Genomic DNA, 15634 nt, shown 5'->3' with positions numbered 1-15634 from the left:
AACAGAGCTGGTCTACGCATAGCCAGATGGTCAGCTCGCCTGTTGGAGTTTGACTATGAAGTGGAATATAGAACTGGGTCATTGAACCATGTTGCTGATTGTCTTTCTAGGCTCCCACTTTCCGAGACAGACATGGCATGTGCAGAGGATGTGGAGTCAGTTGCAGCCATCCTCACTGATCTGAGTGCTGTGTCTGAGGATGACTTCCAGTCAGAGTGCAAAGCCTGTCCAGTGTTCACAAAGCTCCGTGTGCAGATACAGAAAGGCTGGCCTGCAAGGAAGACGTCACTGGAACCTGACTTACAGCCGTACTTCCCAATCCGCCATGAACTCGCGGTCTTGAACAAGTGCATCATCAGAGGTACACATCGATTGCTAGTGCCTGAGTTGTTGCAGAAAAAACTCACTGATATAGCTCATGAAACTCACCAAGGCATTGTACGTACCAAACAACACCTGAGGGAATTGTACTGGTGGCCCAAAATGGATTGTCACATAGAGACACTGATAAAGAACTGTGCAATGTGCAGACAGAATGACAAGTCCACTGTCACCCATGATGCTCCACTCCAACCCATTCCTTTACCAGCTGCTGCTTGGGAAAAGGTGTCTGTGGACATCATAGGCCCTTTTGAAATAGCCCCTTCTGACTGTAGATTTGCCATCACATTGGTAGACTACTTTAGTAAGTGGCCTGAAGTAGCTTTTGCTTCCCGAGCTGATGCAGCTACTATCATTCAGTTCCTTTCTGTAGTTTTCTCTCGTGAAGGGAATCCAAAGACACTGATAAGTGACAATGGCTCTCAATTTCTCTCTGCTGAGTTCGCTGACTTCCTGAAAAGCAGGGGAATCCAACAACTGAGATCCTCAGTGTATTACCCAAGAGCTAATGGGGAAGTTGAGAGATTCAATAGATGCGTTAAAGATTGCCTACAGACTGCCTCGATTCAAGGACAACCCTGGAAATCATTCCTGAGAACTTACCTGATGGACTACAGAGCAACCCCTCATTCAACAACTGGAGTTTCCCCTTCAGAACTGCTCCATGGACGACGAATGAGAACAAAGTTACAGGTAATGGATATGCCTGTTCCTCAGACAGAGAGGCATACCATGTGCGACAGATTTAAGAATAAGCAAATGAAAATGAAAGAATACACTGATGCTCGCAGACACGCCAAACCATCCAACTTTCAGCCTGGTGACAAGGTACGGGTTAGGAAGCCGTGGAAGGTAAAGAAAGGCGAGTTAAAGTTTTCCAAACCAAGGACTGTCATGACAAGGAAAGGACCAAACACTTATTTGCTGGATGATGGACGGACCTGGAACGCCTCACACTTATCGGCTCTGTCAGAGCTGAACACAGGTACTGATTCTGACACAACAATGGACTGTCATAAACCAGGAACTGATCTAGCATCTAACTCTGAGTCTGATAGTAGGCTTAGGCCCACCAGGATGAGGAACCCACCTTGCTGGACCCAAGACTTTGTCATGGGAAAGTGAATGTTACTGAGTAATGTGAAATATGTTAAACGTGTATTAGGTGACATACATCAGAATGATGAAGTCAGGTTCACATAAGAAATCCTTGTTCAAAGGGGGAGATGTTGTGTCCACACATACTATTGCATTTGTTCTGTAGATGCATTTACCAGAAGCGCTAGAGGGTGCTAGTGAGTATGTTGTTCTGGTTGTGGTTTTGAAGAAGAAAAAAGAAAAATAAAGAAAGGAGTTATCTCTGGTGATCCTCTGTTCCTACATGCATGTGTGTGTAATGCCTGCTGAACTAACACCACACAACATAACCCTATCTCCGAATCGAGGTATGATACCTAGCTTATTTAGCCCACACTTCTGACCTGATTAGTGCTTCCCATCTCTTAGTGTTAATGCTAGTGTTTGTTTTGTATTTTGTTAATGCCTTTTATATTAATTTATTTTGATCTATTGTATTATTGTGAAGCACTTTGGTGTATCCTTTGGTTTTAAATGTGCTTTATAAATAAAGTTGTATTGTATTTGAGGATTTATTTAAACAAGAATGTATTAAAACCTACTGAGGACCACATTGTTTTGTATTGGTATGTAAAGCTTTAGAATTGAAAGCGGGTGTTCTCTCTTTATCGCAGCTGTCCAACTGTGATAGAAATGCTATGCATGAAATGATAATGGAAGTATTCATGCTAAATAAATACCTTAGATTGTTTTGCCAGTGAACCCTCCACCTGTTCTCCACCAGCTCCACTTGGTTCAGTGTATTTGTTTACTCAGTTGCTGATGAAAACACTGGAATGTGTCCCTGCATTACGAACTGCAGACATATTTACGACAACGGGTGTTCTTCCAAGACTGTGTACATTCTCAGTGTGTGTTCTCATGCGCGCACACAGACTTGTCAGCGTAGCTGTTAGCTGTTCAAGATTAAATTTATAGGCTATTCCTGTTAAGCTCATTATAATGCAGTCGTAAATGAGGGGTAAGATGATAAACACGTAAACATGCAGACATGATTTGGTGAGACCAGTTGGACATAAAGGTAAAGTTCCACCCAAACCTGTCAATCTTCTTCACACTGCTCTGCTTTATGATTGGGCAAGCAAGACTGCTTTTCATGTTTTCATGTTTTTCTGTTCTCATGCAACACCCCTGTGCACACCCATAAATCTTTAGTAATTAAGTACTGACACTAAAAAATTACTCATTGATTACCTGAACGGCAACTACTTGATACTGCAGCCTGGGAGAGTGTCACACTGTGGATTTTAATCCAGGGGAGATGCACCTCATGGCTTTTAATCTACAGTAAAACATCAAAAAATGTCTGCCTCACGGTTACTCTGCTTAATTCAGTTTCTCTGTGTCTTACATTACATTGTCATCACTCACTTTGGCACACAAGGATGCTATTGGTGTGTGATTTATTTGCAGACAGAGGCTTTTTCATCTTTCCCCCACCCTCTGTGTCTCTTCTTGCATTCTTCCTCTCTTTCTCAGCTTTCTGCTTTGTCTTCCGCTTTCTGGTTATGTCTTTGATTAAGTGTTGTTAAGCTATCATAGCTGAATTTAAAAGAAATAGTTGAGTAATGCAAACAACATGGATATTAACACCACGAAAAGACTTATGACATTTATGTGTTCCACATGATTTAGTGTTTAAAGTTCCAACAATCTAATGTAGGTATTTCACAGCTGGCATAACAAATCCAGCAATTTTAAAATGTTCCACTTTTCCAAAAAACATCCAAGTAACTTGGTTGCAATGTCTGCTTGTAAATATTTGAAGTCCAGAAGTAAAGTTAAAGCGTTCCTCTAGCTTTAACTAGTAATGACTTTGTGAAATTCTTAACACAAAAAATGTAACCATTCTAGAAATAATGATTCACAGCTGTCCTGCTGATGTATCATCAAGTACAGCAACTTTTAAAACTGCTGGTATTTATTTAGACCCTTTCGCTCCAACATCAGCAATTACTTAAACTAAACCATTACAATTCATTTTCTACAAGACTTCTCAACAAAGTCTTACCATTAATTGATAATACAGTTATGAACATGATGAGTCTATCTTAATTACAGGCCAATTTCTAATTTCTTAAAAGTCTAGTTCTAAGCAGCTGGGTGATCATCTGCAGAGAAGTGGTGTATCTGAAGCATTTCAGTGCATAATAAAACAAGAAAGAGCGCTATTGACGGTTCTGAATGATGATCATGGCCTCTGATACTGGACTCATTTGTGTGCATGTCCTGCCAGACCTTAGAGGAGCAGTCGATACCACTGATTGCAACACCGTGAGGAATCTTGGAGACATTTATACCCAAGATATGTCCTTCAATGTGTATATTAAACAAATATGTAAGACTGTTTTATTCTATTTAAAAATAGAAACATCTTTTTCAGAATGATCCTGAAAACTAGTTCATGTATTCATGTCTTCTAGGTCGGACACCTGCAATTTATTATTGTCAGTTGTCAGCTGTTTCAAGGAGGAGTCAAATGCTCCTTGAAAAAGCTTCAGTTAATCCGATGCATGGCAGCGAGAGTACTGATATATTAACTTCTCTTCACTGGCTATCCAGTTCCCAGTGTTTCTAAAAGTCAGACTCTTCAACTTCTTCTGTGGAACCAGCTCCCTGTTTGGATTTGGGAGACAGATGCAATTGCTGTTTTTAAGATTAGACTTAACCTTTTCTTTAAGATAATGCTTATGGTTAAGGCTGACACTGATGATTCTGAATCATCTCTTAGACTGCTTGGGTTTCCCTCCTTCTCTCGCTGGGGTGGATGTAGCTCACGTGGTAGAGAAAGTCAATTACTAGAAGGCTGGTGATTTGAGCCCCATCTGCTCCAGTTTGCATGCCAAATATCCTTGGACAAGATGTTAACCCCAAGTTGCTCTCTGATGCATCCATCAGAGTGTAATGCAGAAAGAGCATAGAAAAAAGTGCTTGTGCGAATGAGGCAAGTTGTGTAAAGCACTTTGAGTGCTCAGTTAAAGTAGAAAAGAACTATATGAGTACCACTTCACTCACCTCTTTTAACTGCCCATGTCTTTATATACTACTGCTGCAATTAAATAATAGTTTTTAATTAAGTTTATCTCTTGTACTGTCTCGCTCTGCTCTCTTCTCTTTCCCTCCACTCCCTAGCTGGTCATGGTTACCTCTACCTGAGCCTGGTTTTCCCTTCCCGCTGTCACCAAGTGCTTAGTCATAAGGGGTTATCTGATTGTTGGTGTTTTCACTCTCATGTTATAGGGGCTTTACCCTACCCAGCTTTAAGGTGACTGTTGTCTTAATTCTGTGCTATAGTAAAAAAAAAATGCATTAAATGAAACGTGGTACGTGATGTAAATAATTCAACAACCACTGGCTGTGAAGATGTTGTGAAACCAGAATGAAAGAAAGAAAAACAATCAAGGAAATCATAAATTCCTTTTGGCACAGAGCATAGAAGAAGAAGAAAAAAAAGCATAGAAGATGTTTTTATCTCCCACAACCAAGCATGCACGACACGACAGCGGCCAGGAACTGAGCTGCTAGTCATGTCTTGTAAAATATGATTATAGCCTAATAACTTTGATTTAAAACCTTATAACAAACACATGAATCAACTAATTCAGTCTAGGCCACAGCTGCTGGCAACAATTTGTTGAGCTTTTTGTTTTTCTTCACTTGTCGAAAACACTAATCACTACAAGTCCAAGACAAATTAACGGCTGGAAAATAAAGGGGCAAGGCTGTCGATAAGGCAAGCAAAAAGTTCTGTTTGAGGTCACTGCTTATAATCACTCTGAGACTGAAGAAGCTGCTGTTAACCACTGCTACTGCACTAGTCCTTTTTGATGTCATAATATATATCTGCGCACTGTAAAATGTTCATGCTAAAATGTTTTCAAAAGTGCTCGAGGCCTAGCCGTGTGTTTCCATCTGTTCCCTGAATCGCACCCCATATTTGGTTCACAAGGTCACACAGCAGACACACACACAGGCAAACACTTCCACAGCATGTTTACCACCTGTTGATAATTTGGATATTCCAGTAAGTTCAAGTTGAAGTGACAATGAGTCATCTCTTAGGAGGTCGATGATATCCATCAAATTCTCTCTCTCTCTCTTTCTCTCTCTGTGTTTTTGTGTGTCTGCACTTGCAGCCAGATCCCTTTCTCTTTTTGTTCAGTTGCATAGCCCAAGGTAAACTAAAGCATACCTGATTATAAAACACTTATTATTGTAAAGTAAGGTAAGTGGTATTTCCTGGTGTGAACCATCAGAGCCAGCTCGTTTCAGTAATGATAAAGGATGAGAATATCTTCTGCCAAACAAATCGTCCAAGTACAACAAACCTGCCCATATCACTCACATCCAACCATAGTCCCTCCGAGCCCCCAGATCTGTGCTGCATTAGCCCCTCTCAACAGCCAGTCCCACATTGCATGTCAGTGTATGTCTAGGTAAGATTGCCCCTCGACCTGGATAAGAGTTCTTCTGAGAACATAAAGGTCCACTGATTAAAAAAAATGGTATATGCCAAAACTTCATTTAATAAACAGTAAACGCTCAAGATTCAGTCAGAGAAATAATTGCCCTGGCACACTAGAACTCATGTCATTTGGGGATTATCCAAAACCCATTTTGGAATCCAGCCTGCTGTCCACACTTCCAAAACGACCGGGCGTTGTAGCGGGATTGCTGATCGGTGCAGAAATCATTATTGTAATCTTCACTTTTTTAAGGAAAGAATAAATAAAACATCATCTTATAGTAAGGTCCAAAGGTTTTTAGTCAGTTAAGTAACTTTTGAAGTTTTTTTCTTCATATACCATCAGAGTGGATTTTAAATCAAGCAAGATCTGATTGGAAGTCAGACTTTCAGCTTTTATTTTATTTTATTTTTGTTTTTTGTCCATCCATTTGCCTCCGCTTATCCTTTTCAGGGTGGCAGGGGGCGCTGGAGCCTATCCCAGCTGTCTTAGGGCGAGAGGCAGGGTACACCCTGGACAGGTCACCAGTCTATCGCTGGGCTAACACATAGACAAAGACAACCATTCACTCTCATATTTGCTCCCCCATTCACACCTATGGGCAATTTAGTGTTTCCAATTATCCATTTCCCAATAACAGCATGTCTTTGGACTGTAGGAGGGAGCCGGAGTAACCGGGGAGAACCCACGCAAACACGGGGAGAACCTGCAAACTCCACACAGAAAGACCCTGGCCTGATGGTGGAATTGAACTCATGACCTTCTTGCTGTGAGACAAAAGTGCTAATCACCTTGCCACCATTTTTTATCATTTTGTTTAATAATTAAATGAAACATCTTTGCAGCCAATATTTGCCTGACGTGTAGATTCCAGGGATCTCACAAATTGCTTGTTTGGTGAGATCCCTGGAATGTTTCCTCCCTTGAGATGCTCTGCCACGCACCGACTGCTGCCACCCTCAGATGCCATTTGATTTCTGTTTTTTGAAGAATACTGCATTTCTTTCCCTTGAGAAAACTCTTTGTTTGCTTTTTGCAGCATGCTTTGGGTCATTATCCATTCACACTGTGAAGTTCTGTCCGATTTATAAAGCATTTGTTTGAATTTGAGCAGAGAGTACGTCCCTTTACACTTTACAATTCATCCTGCTGCTTCTATGAACAGTCACTTCATCAGTAAACACTAATGACCCAATTCCACTGGCAGCCATACATGCCCATGCCATAACATTGCCTCCATCACGTTTGACAGATAATGTGGTATGCTTTGGATCACGAACTGTTTGTCTCTGTCCACATTTGTTTCTGCTACGAGTTAGTCTTGGTTTCCGAGATTTTGTTGTCCAAAGATTTTTTTCAGTACTCTGCAGAACCGAGCTTTTTTAGCTATTTTCTGACGATGTGCAATCTGGTTAGGTATTGAGAGTAAGCAGTGGTTTGCACCTTGGTGTAAACCCTTTGTGATTCCATTCATAAATGTTTCTCTTAATCATAGACATCCTTAACAATAATACTCGTGCCTATTCAACAGTGTTCTTGACTTGGTTAGATGTTGTAAAGTTGTTTTTCTAAATGCACTTTAGTTGCCTTCTGTGGTCTTTCAGAACTTTTGATTTTACTGAGCTTGTTACGGCCGAGACCGTTTCAGACGAGTGACAGGACTCAAACGCAAGACGCCGAACAGCTCGTAAGTATATTTTAAGAATAATGTTTAATGTTTACACAAAATATTCATAAACAAAAGGTGAGCGTAGACGTTAAACTAAATAACGATCTGGTCCGGGTCAGAGAGGACAGCTATTCCGGGGATTGGACTGGAAAGCAAGTCACAAAGGGTCCAGGAAAAGGTCGGGGTCACTGTAACAGAATGCAGATGTTCAAACATAGATAAGGAGGCATATGAATATGTTGTTTGGCTCAGAATCCTCCTTCGTACTGCGTACTTGCCAACGGAGGTCGGAGATGACATAGAGGGGTGAGTAGTCCGGGTGTGTAAATCCAAAAACTCCTGGCGTGGAGGCAGAGAGGCAGGTAGGTAATTTTGGTAATAGCCTGAGGGACTGCCAGAAGGTCCAGCATCCAAGTAGAAGCTCTTCGCCAGGGGTTGACAGTTAGGTGTAGCTGAAAAGGGAGGCGCACAAAAAACAAACATACAGTGAGGCAAGGTGATTCAAAAAAACACGTAGGGAATTTATGGTGGTGGCCTGCACTGACTGATGTTTAGCAGAGAATCTGGCGAAGAGAGATTGAGAACGCTGGCCTTATGAGTCCCCGGCTAATTACCCACAGATGTAAACGATCAGCAAAAACACTGAGGCCCCTCCCAGGGGTGGAGACGCCGGCTCGGAGGGAGACACACTGGCACACACCCGGACCATGACAGAGCTGGTCAGTGAATTCTTTCTTTTTAACATTGAACCACATTGTTGATTAAGCCAATTCTATTTTTTCAGATTAATGATGGCCTCCTTCACTTGCATTCACATGTCACTGGACTTCATTGGGTGTTGCAGTGAGTAGCCACCAAATGCAACTGGAGCACTTCTAATCAGTTCCAGATCTTTTATCTACCTAACTTTCTATTGGCTAACCACACTGGAATTCAAATCAAATCAAATCAAATCACTTTTATTGTCACATCACATGTGCAGGCACACTGGCACAGCACATGCGAGTGAAATTCTTGTGTGCGAGCCCCACAAGAAACAGAGATGTGCAAACACAACAACACAAACGAGCAAAATACAAGAATGGCCAACCTGAAACTAATAAATATATGTACAATATATAATAGTGTATGCATTTCTGGATGTGTATACTAAATATTTTCCTACGTGTGTGTGTGTGTGTGTGTGTGTGTGTGTGTGTGTGTGTGTGTGTGTGTGTGTGTGTGTGTGTGTGTGTATACACATTTTTACAAATTAAATAGTAAAAAAAAAAAAAAATAAAAAAAAAAAAATAATAATAATAATAATAATAATAATAATAATAATAAAAAAATATATAAAATATACAGAGTTGAATATGTGCAAAACAAGTGGCATTTATATACAGTGTGGAGTGCATAATGTTGAAGTTATTTGCTTAAACTGCACTTATCATCAAGCAAAAAATTATATTTTAACACAAAATATCAGATAAAGGGTGTACTTGACATTTTGCGTCATGCGACTTCTTTAAGGACAGAACTACCGTATGTCACAAGCTCACAAGCACAATTAGCCTACTGTTGCTTTTATATGTAGGCCATTATCACTGGCTATAAACAGCCACTGTATTCAATTGCCCAGCTCTTTTGGTTGGATGCAGAATCAGTCTTGTTTTACTGGCTTCATGTGCTTCACATGTGTGCTGTCCAGCTGCATTTAGGTTCACTCTGGGTAAATACTGTAGGCATGCTTCACATGTACATTGAGAGCACATTTAGAAACATCCCTAATTAGACTCCACAGTAATGATGACTTTAAACAAAATTCTGGGAACAGTCACAGTTTTATATGACCTTATTATAATTGTAGTGGTTGATAGTTCCAGTGTTGAAAACTTTGTGCTTTCCTTTTCAAATTTCTTGTGATTACAGGTTTTATATTCTGTTTCAGAACTGAAAATAATTATTATTAACAACAGTAATATTTTCAATATAAATCAGATATTGTTTGATTACTGCGTTGGCACTAATAACCTCTGCCTTAGTTTGTTAGTGAAGTCAAGTCATCATCAAACTGTGATCAGTTTAGCACTGCAGGAACATTTAAAGACCTCCCTCATGCTCACATTTCAACCCCTAAATCATTTTTGCTGTTCTTTTTCTTATTTTACTTCATTTCCTATAACTGCTGCAGATCATTTGGATTTTCCCTGTGTGCGGCACACATGTACTGTCCCCGCTAAACACTCCCACTCTGGTCATTAGTAGAAATAAGCTTTGGCTTTAATTATAAAAACACCAGCCCATGAATCCAGCTGTTTTATGGGTCCCGGGTATTTTTATATGACTGGTTTTCAAACATGAGATGGATTTCTTGTGTGCAAATAATCAACACTTGTTAATTTTTTAGAGCCTCTGGCCTCTGGGTGGAGAGATTCTTTCTTTTTTGTTGGTTACTATAACAATGTGTGACCAACTTCAACCAGAAAAGAGTTTTGACAGATAAGTGAAGCTTTTTTTTCCTGTTCTTTTTTGTAAACATTGCTGTCTCCTTGTATTTGGGTTTCTGACTATTGCAAAGATATCATATAATAAAAGGCGGGCCATTTCTTGGGCAAAATGAAAAACAAACTTTCATCTCTTCATTTATTTGGGGACATAGCAAAACAAGAAAAACACTATATGGATTTTTTTTTTCCCACATTAATCTTGTGGCTCTTACCCAGACAAAATATCCCAGCCATGGATTTCCATGCAATGTTGTACAAGCAGTCATGGTTAACAGGAAAAGGGCTTGGTGACTCCTTAACTTTTCTACGAGGATCAACTTTTGAAGTTTTACAGTGACTAACTGTAATTGAAACTGGGAGATTATATAGGTTCTTGTCAACTACAAGAAGAACCTCTGATCTTTTCCAGTAATCTGGAGGCCAAATCCCTCCAAAGTTAAAGACATTCCCCTGACCTCTAACCTTTTTCTTTGTTTAGTGCTCATAAATGTTGCCAGTGCAAACTCTATGAACTAAGAAGTTGAACAAGTTCAGCCTTACATGCGCTCAAAATTTTATTAGCATGATACAATTTTCATTGTTAGCATGTTTTGTTTGGCACTAGTAAGCACAAAATAACAGGACCAATTGCACGTCTGCAGTTAGTTTTGCTCAAAAGTCTTCAGTGTTCTTGTTTGTAGCACCCATACAAGCTCTTTGGAAAATTGCGCTTGGCTGACTATGGAACAGGTAGTTTTTGTGCATCCAGTTATATGGAATTATACTTCCCTTGCAAAAACAACCAACTGAACCAAGTCAAAAAACACTGGCAAAAGAGCAACAGGATTTATGTTTTGCCCAGTGCATTTCAGAGAAGCATCACTCCACTGACCTAATGTTTGGAACATCTGAGGAGCTATTTGTTGACTGTTAAAACCGCACTGTCTCAACAGTTCCTGAAATCAACAACCCAACATTAGCCACTGGTAATTGGGGCCGAACAGATGTGGCCAACACTGAGCAATGCTGGAAAAGGGGAAAGAGTCCTAATTTTTTTTTTTTTTTGGATGGAGAAATGTTTGAATTAATTTACTTAATAAAAAGACAAATTCGTTTTGCAGTGCGGTTCACCAGGGTTGTTCTGCCTGGGTGAGAAGCAAAGGGGGAAATTGTACTTTCACACATGTTTTAATTCAGGCTCTTTCCATTAGAGCCCTTATATTGAGAGGAAATTGTTCACTAGAAAAATAAAGCTCAGGCCATCTGCCTTCTTTCAACTTTCTATAGTGAGTAATCTTGACATTTCTCGAGGGCTGTTCTTGAACCATGTGTTCTGTAAAAAGTCAACAAAAGTGATTAACAGTATTTGCACGTTAAACTAGATTTTTCCAGAGAGATGTGGCTTTGCAAACTTTCCATAACGATTGGAGGGTTTTGAAAGTCTCTCTCTCTCACACACACACACACTCACACAGCTACTCTCACACAGGCTGTCTTGGAGGGCGACATGGGTTCCTGCAGAGCTGAAAGATCACAGGACAAAAGTCGAGGGCAGACAGGCCGCCTGCTAGAAAGCATGAGCAGTGAAAGAAAGGGCTCCCCATGCAGATTAATAAAATAGCCCCAAGGTTTTTCTATACACACCCTGATCTGCGTACCCTCCTATTCCTCTCAACAGATATACCACACGCACACACATACAGAATACCTTGGGTTTCCCACACCTGTTGCCTGGCAACAAGTGATGGGGGAAAAAAGAGCTGGTGGTGCTCCAGTGATTAAAATTTCCTAGGAAGCAGTGTTTGATCCCCTGTACGCTGTCAATGTCTCGCATGGCTTTATAACAAACCCAAAACCGAGGCAGCAAGAACGGGGACAATATTGAAACTTTCTCACTCTTGATAAAAAGGGGTTGCTTTCTTTCCTCTAATTTCTAGAGGCTTAAAAAAAAAGAAAACACCTAAAAAGCCACTCCTGATTACCCTCGTGCTAAACAGGCACATTTTGAACTTAAACATGCACATATTAAAAACTAAGAAAAATATGTTTTTACTAAGCAAACTTAAGGAAAAAACTCTTTATGTAACAGTTCAACATTTTGAGAAATGAGACTGTCCTACAGAGGTGAATGAAATGACTGATCTTCTTCTTCTTCTGTCAGCTGGTCTCTTTAGGGGTCACCAGTCACCAGGATCGTGTTAAATAGTCTGATTAAAACATGAGATGATTAATATACCCCTCATATGTCTACGAGCAACTTTAAGCATAGCGTTGGCTTAGTTTTGCACAAGCGGAGAACATGAAAAGAACAGGCCTGGCTGTGTCAGAAAGGTAACAAAACACAGGTCTAAAAACAGCAATTTGGTGTTTTACATGACTTGCTGGGAATTCACATTTACCAGCCAAGAAATATTCCAGTACATTATCCCCTTTAACTCTAGTTTTCAAGACTTAGATTGTTTCCGCACTTCGGATATTGTATAGTACATCGTTTGGGGGGAGGGGGGGGTTGCGCAAAATGCAACGTGGTAGGTAGGCTTTGCTGCTTTGACAGATGCAGGATAGCCATTTCCTCCAGTTTCCATTCATTATGCTAAGTTAAGCTAATCATCTCCTGGCAGATATGTAAATGGTATCACACTTCTCATCAAACTCTTGGCACGAAAGCAAAGCACATTTACCAAAAAGTCACAATCCTCAACACGGATCTGTGTGTATTTTTTGCATTTTTTGCTTATCTGAGGGAAACACGCTTAAATATTGAGAATCAGTGGTAATTTGTCTCCTTTTCACAAACACAAACATACCCACATGAACACCCACACACACAGCTATGGTGCCCTTCTCTTTTGACCTTCTCTATGCAAAACTCTAACTTGCTTTCCCACTGTGTGTACAGCTGACAGCTCTTGCTCACAGTGATTATCTGTCCTTGACTACCTTCTCAATCCCTCTTAGTATGAAATGATCCCCTCAATCACCCCAGCACACACACACAGATACACACACACAGTCACACACACACCTGTCTTAACCTTGTTTATACGAATCTAATCCTCCTTGTCTTTGTGTCTAACAGAATTTCAAGAATCACTATGTATTTATTGGAACTTCTAGAGCCTTTATTTATGTGTGTGTGTGTGTGTGTGTGTGTGTGTGTGTGTGTGTGTGTGTGTGTGTGTGTGTGTGTGTGTGTGTGTGTGTGTGTGTGTGTGTGTGTGTGTGCTCCTGCATGTCTATTTTCATAACATTGTACACCCTCTGCTGCCCCATGTCACTGTCTCCCTCTCTGCTTGCTTCACGCAGGAAGAATGTGCGGGATAGCTGCTGGGATATCTGCAGCTTTATTAGATGCAATGTCAGAAAAGTCCACACTAGCCTAATTCCTAAGCTGATGACAGGACACTTGATCAGCATTGTCACTGTCAAATGGGAATTTTATGAGTCATAGGCCTGGGAATGAACATTTTGGAGATCATAGGTAATGGCTTTGTGATGTTGTGGTATGTTCAATCCTTTGATGCAGTTAAAGATTACGAGTATGGCTTCTTAATGAGGGCTGTGCAATGTCATTGGTTACAACAAAGCACATATCTGTTTATATTAAAGATTGGCTTATTTATAGCCTAAACTCAAAAATGGCAAAAGTAATTAGCTCTTGACATTCCCACACATGCATTAAAGTTCAGTCTCTCATGTTCTGAAAATCACCTGAATATTGATGCGAACATTGTTAGGAACAACTGAACAACAGAAGAGTGCTTAAAAAAATGATAAATCAGCTATATATGGCACACATCACCTCAGCTGATTGATGTGTTATAAGCCCATCAAATTGCCATGATTAGTTGTTATAGCGCCACAATAACCAGTAGGTATCCCAATCTTGCTTGGGTTATCATCTGTTGTAATACGTAATAAATAGAGAGCAACACGCATTATGTGTTATTAGAAAGAGACAGGCAATCTTGGCAAGCGGATACAAATCCTGCACCTTCTTGCTGTAAGACGACAGAGCTAATCACTACACCACTATCCTAGTCGCCGAGACTGTTTGAAGACTTTTACACTTTTTCAGCATTGAATGATGTGATACAGATTACTGGTAGGCCGTGCATGGCCGATAACAGGCAGATTATATTCAAAACTTGTGGGTTGCCCAACATGAAAACAGATAAAGTTAGCAACTAGCTGGTGAATGCAGAGAAGAACCAGATTTCTCACTCAGGTGGTAATAGAAACCAAAACAGAGCTAAAAGGAGAGCAAGTTTTATTGTTTCATTTTTGGTGGTCACATAAATCCAAATTGATGCTAATTTTAAGTTTATAAGTGTCTGTGTGTGTTTCTTTCAAAATGTCTTTTCATTTTTAGGACGTTTGAACGTTTGATGGCTGTGGCTTAACTGTTTAGGGAAGGCTGGATGACAAGCAGCAGGTTCAACAACTGATCCCATCCATTATGCAGCAAATGCATTTTTTGCTGTTAACATATACTGGAAGCAAATATTTTAAGAGACTATAAGATCAGAATTTAATGCTCCACAGATCAACCCAGACTCAATATATTCTAGTCAGTATTAGGCACATTGTCACGGTCTGGCTAGGGCAGACCGTATGTTGCAGGGAAGGACTCAAGCGCAGACCGAAATGAGATGTGAATAACAAAACAAGCCGTTTATTAAGGCAAGAAACGAGGGTACAAAATAATAGGGAATCGATGAAAACTAAAGAATGACTTAAACTGGGTGAACTAAAACGAAACATTCAAAACTCTAAACATGACGAACTGACAGGGATACCTGGAGCGGAGACATAGAAACAACGGAGCAGTAACAACAGACGAATACAACGGACCAGTACAACGGGCGACCTGACAAAGAATGACTGAGAACACACAGACTAAATGGACACAGGAGGATAATGAGGGAAGTGGCAACACATGGGAACCCAGCTGACACATGAACATAATTACGTCACAGGGGGAGAGTAACTGAACATGATGAACACAGACACACCAGACCTCTTCACAATAAAACAGGAAACACAGTGAGATATAGACATGACAACCTGAACTTGACAACATAAGCCACAGACATGAAATACATGAAAAGCAGGGGAGACTTAACATAGTGGAAACACGAGGGGAAAATAACTAGAAACACCTAGGCATGAAAACAATGAACTAAGGAAACCTGAAGCTACATAAACTAAACACAAAACGCTGGGTCAGCAGACCCAGGATCATGACACACATATTATTAAACAAAACACCAGAAGCAACAGCTGGGAATTTAAAAGTTCTTTATGCTAACCTTAATTTGTGCCAGACTTTGTGTCATCATGTATAATGGTACAAAGTCTTGTACAATGCCTAAAATGGATTAAGGCTAAAATAGGACTGGATGTGGTATTAAAAAGAAAAAAAAATCTTGTCGCGTACATCCATCGCTGGTCGAGAGGGTTTGTGCACCTGCCCGACTTCATTTACAGGTGTCGAGTGATTCTCTCACTGG

Source organism: Rhamphochromis longiceps, linkage group LG11 (genome assembly GCF_057381845.1).
Source record: "Rhamphochromis longiceps isolate RC_006_pf linkage group LG11, R_longiceps_female_GT1.1, whole genome shotgun sequence".
NCBI classification, from domain to species: domain Eukaryota; kingdom Metazoa; phylum Chordata; class Actinopteri; order Cichliformes; family Cichlidae; genus Rhamphochromis; species Rhamphochromis longiceps.
This window is presented reverse-complemented; position numbering follows the sequence as displayed.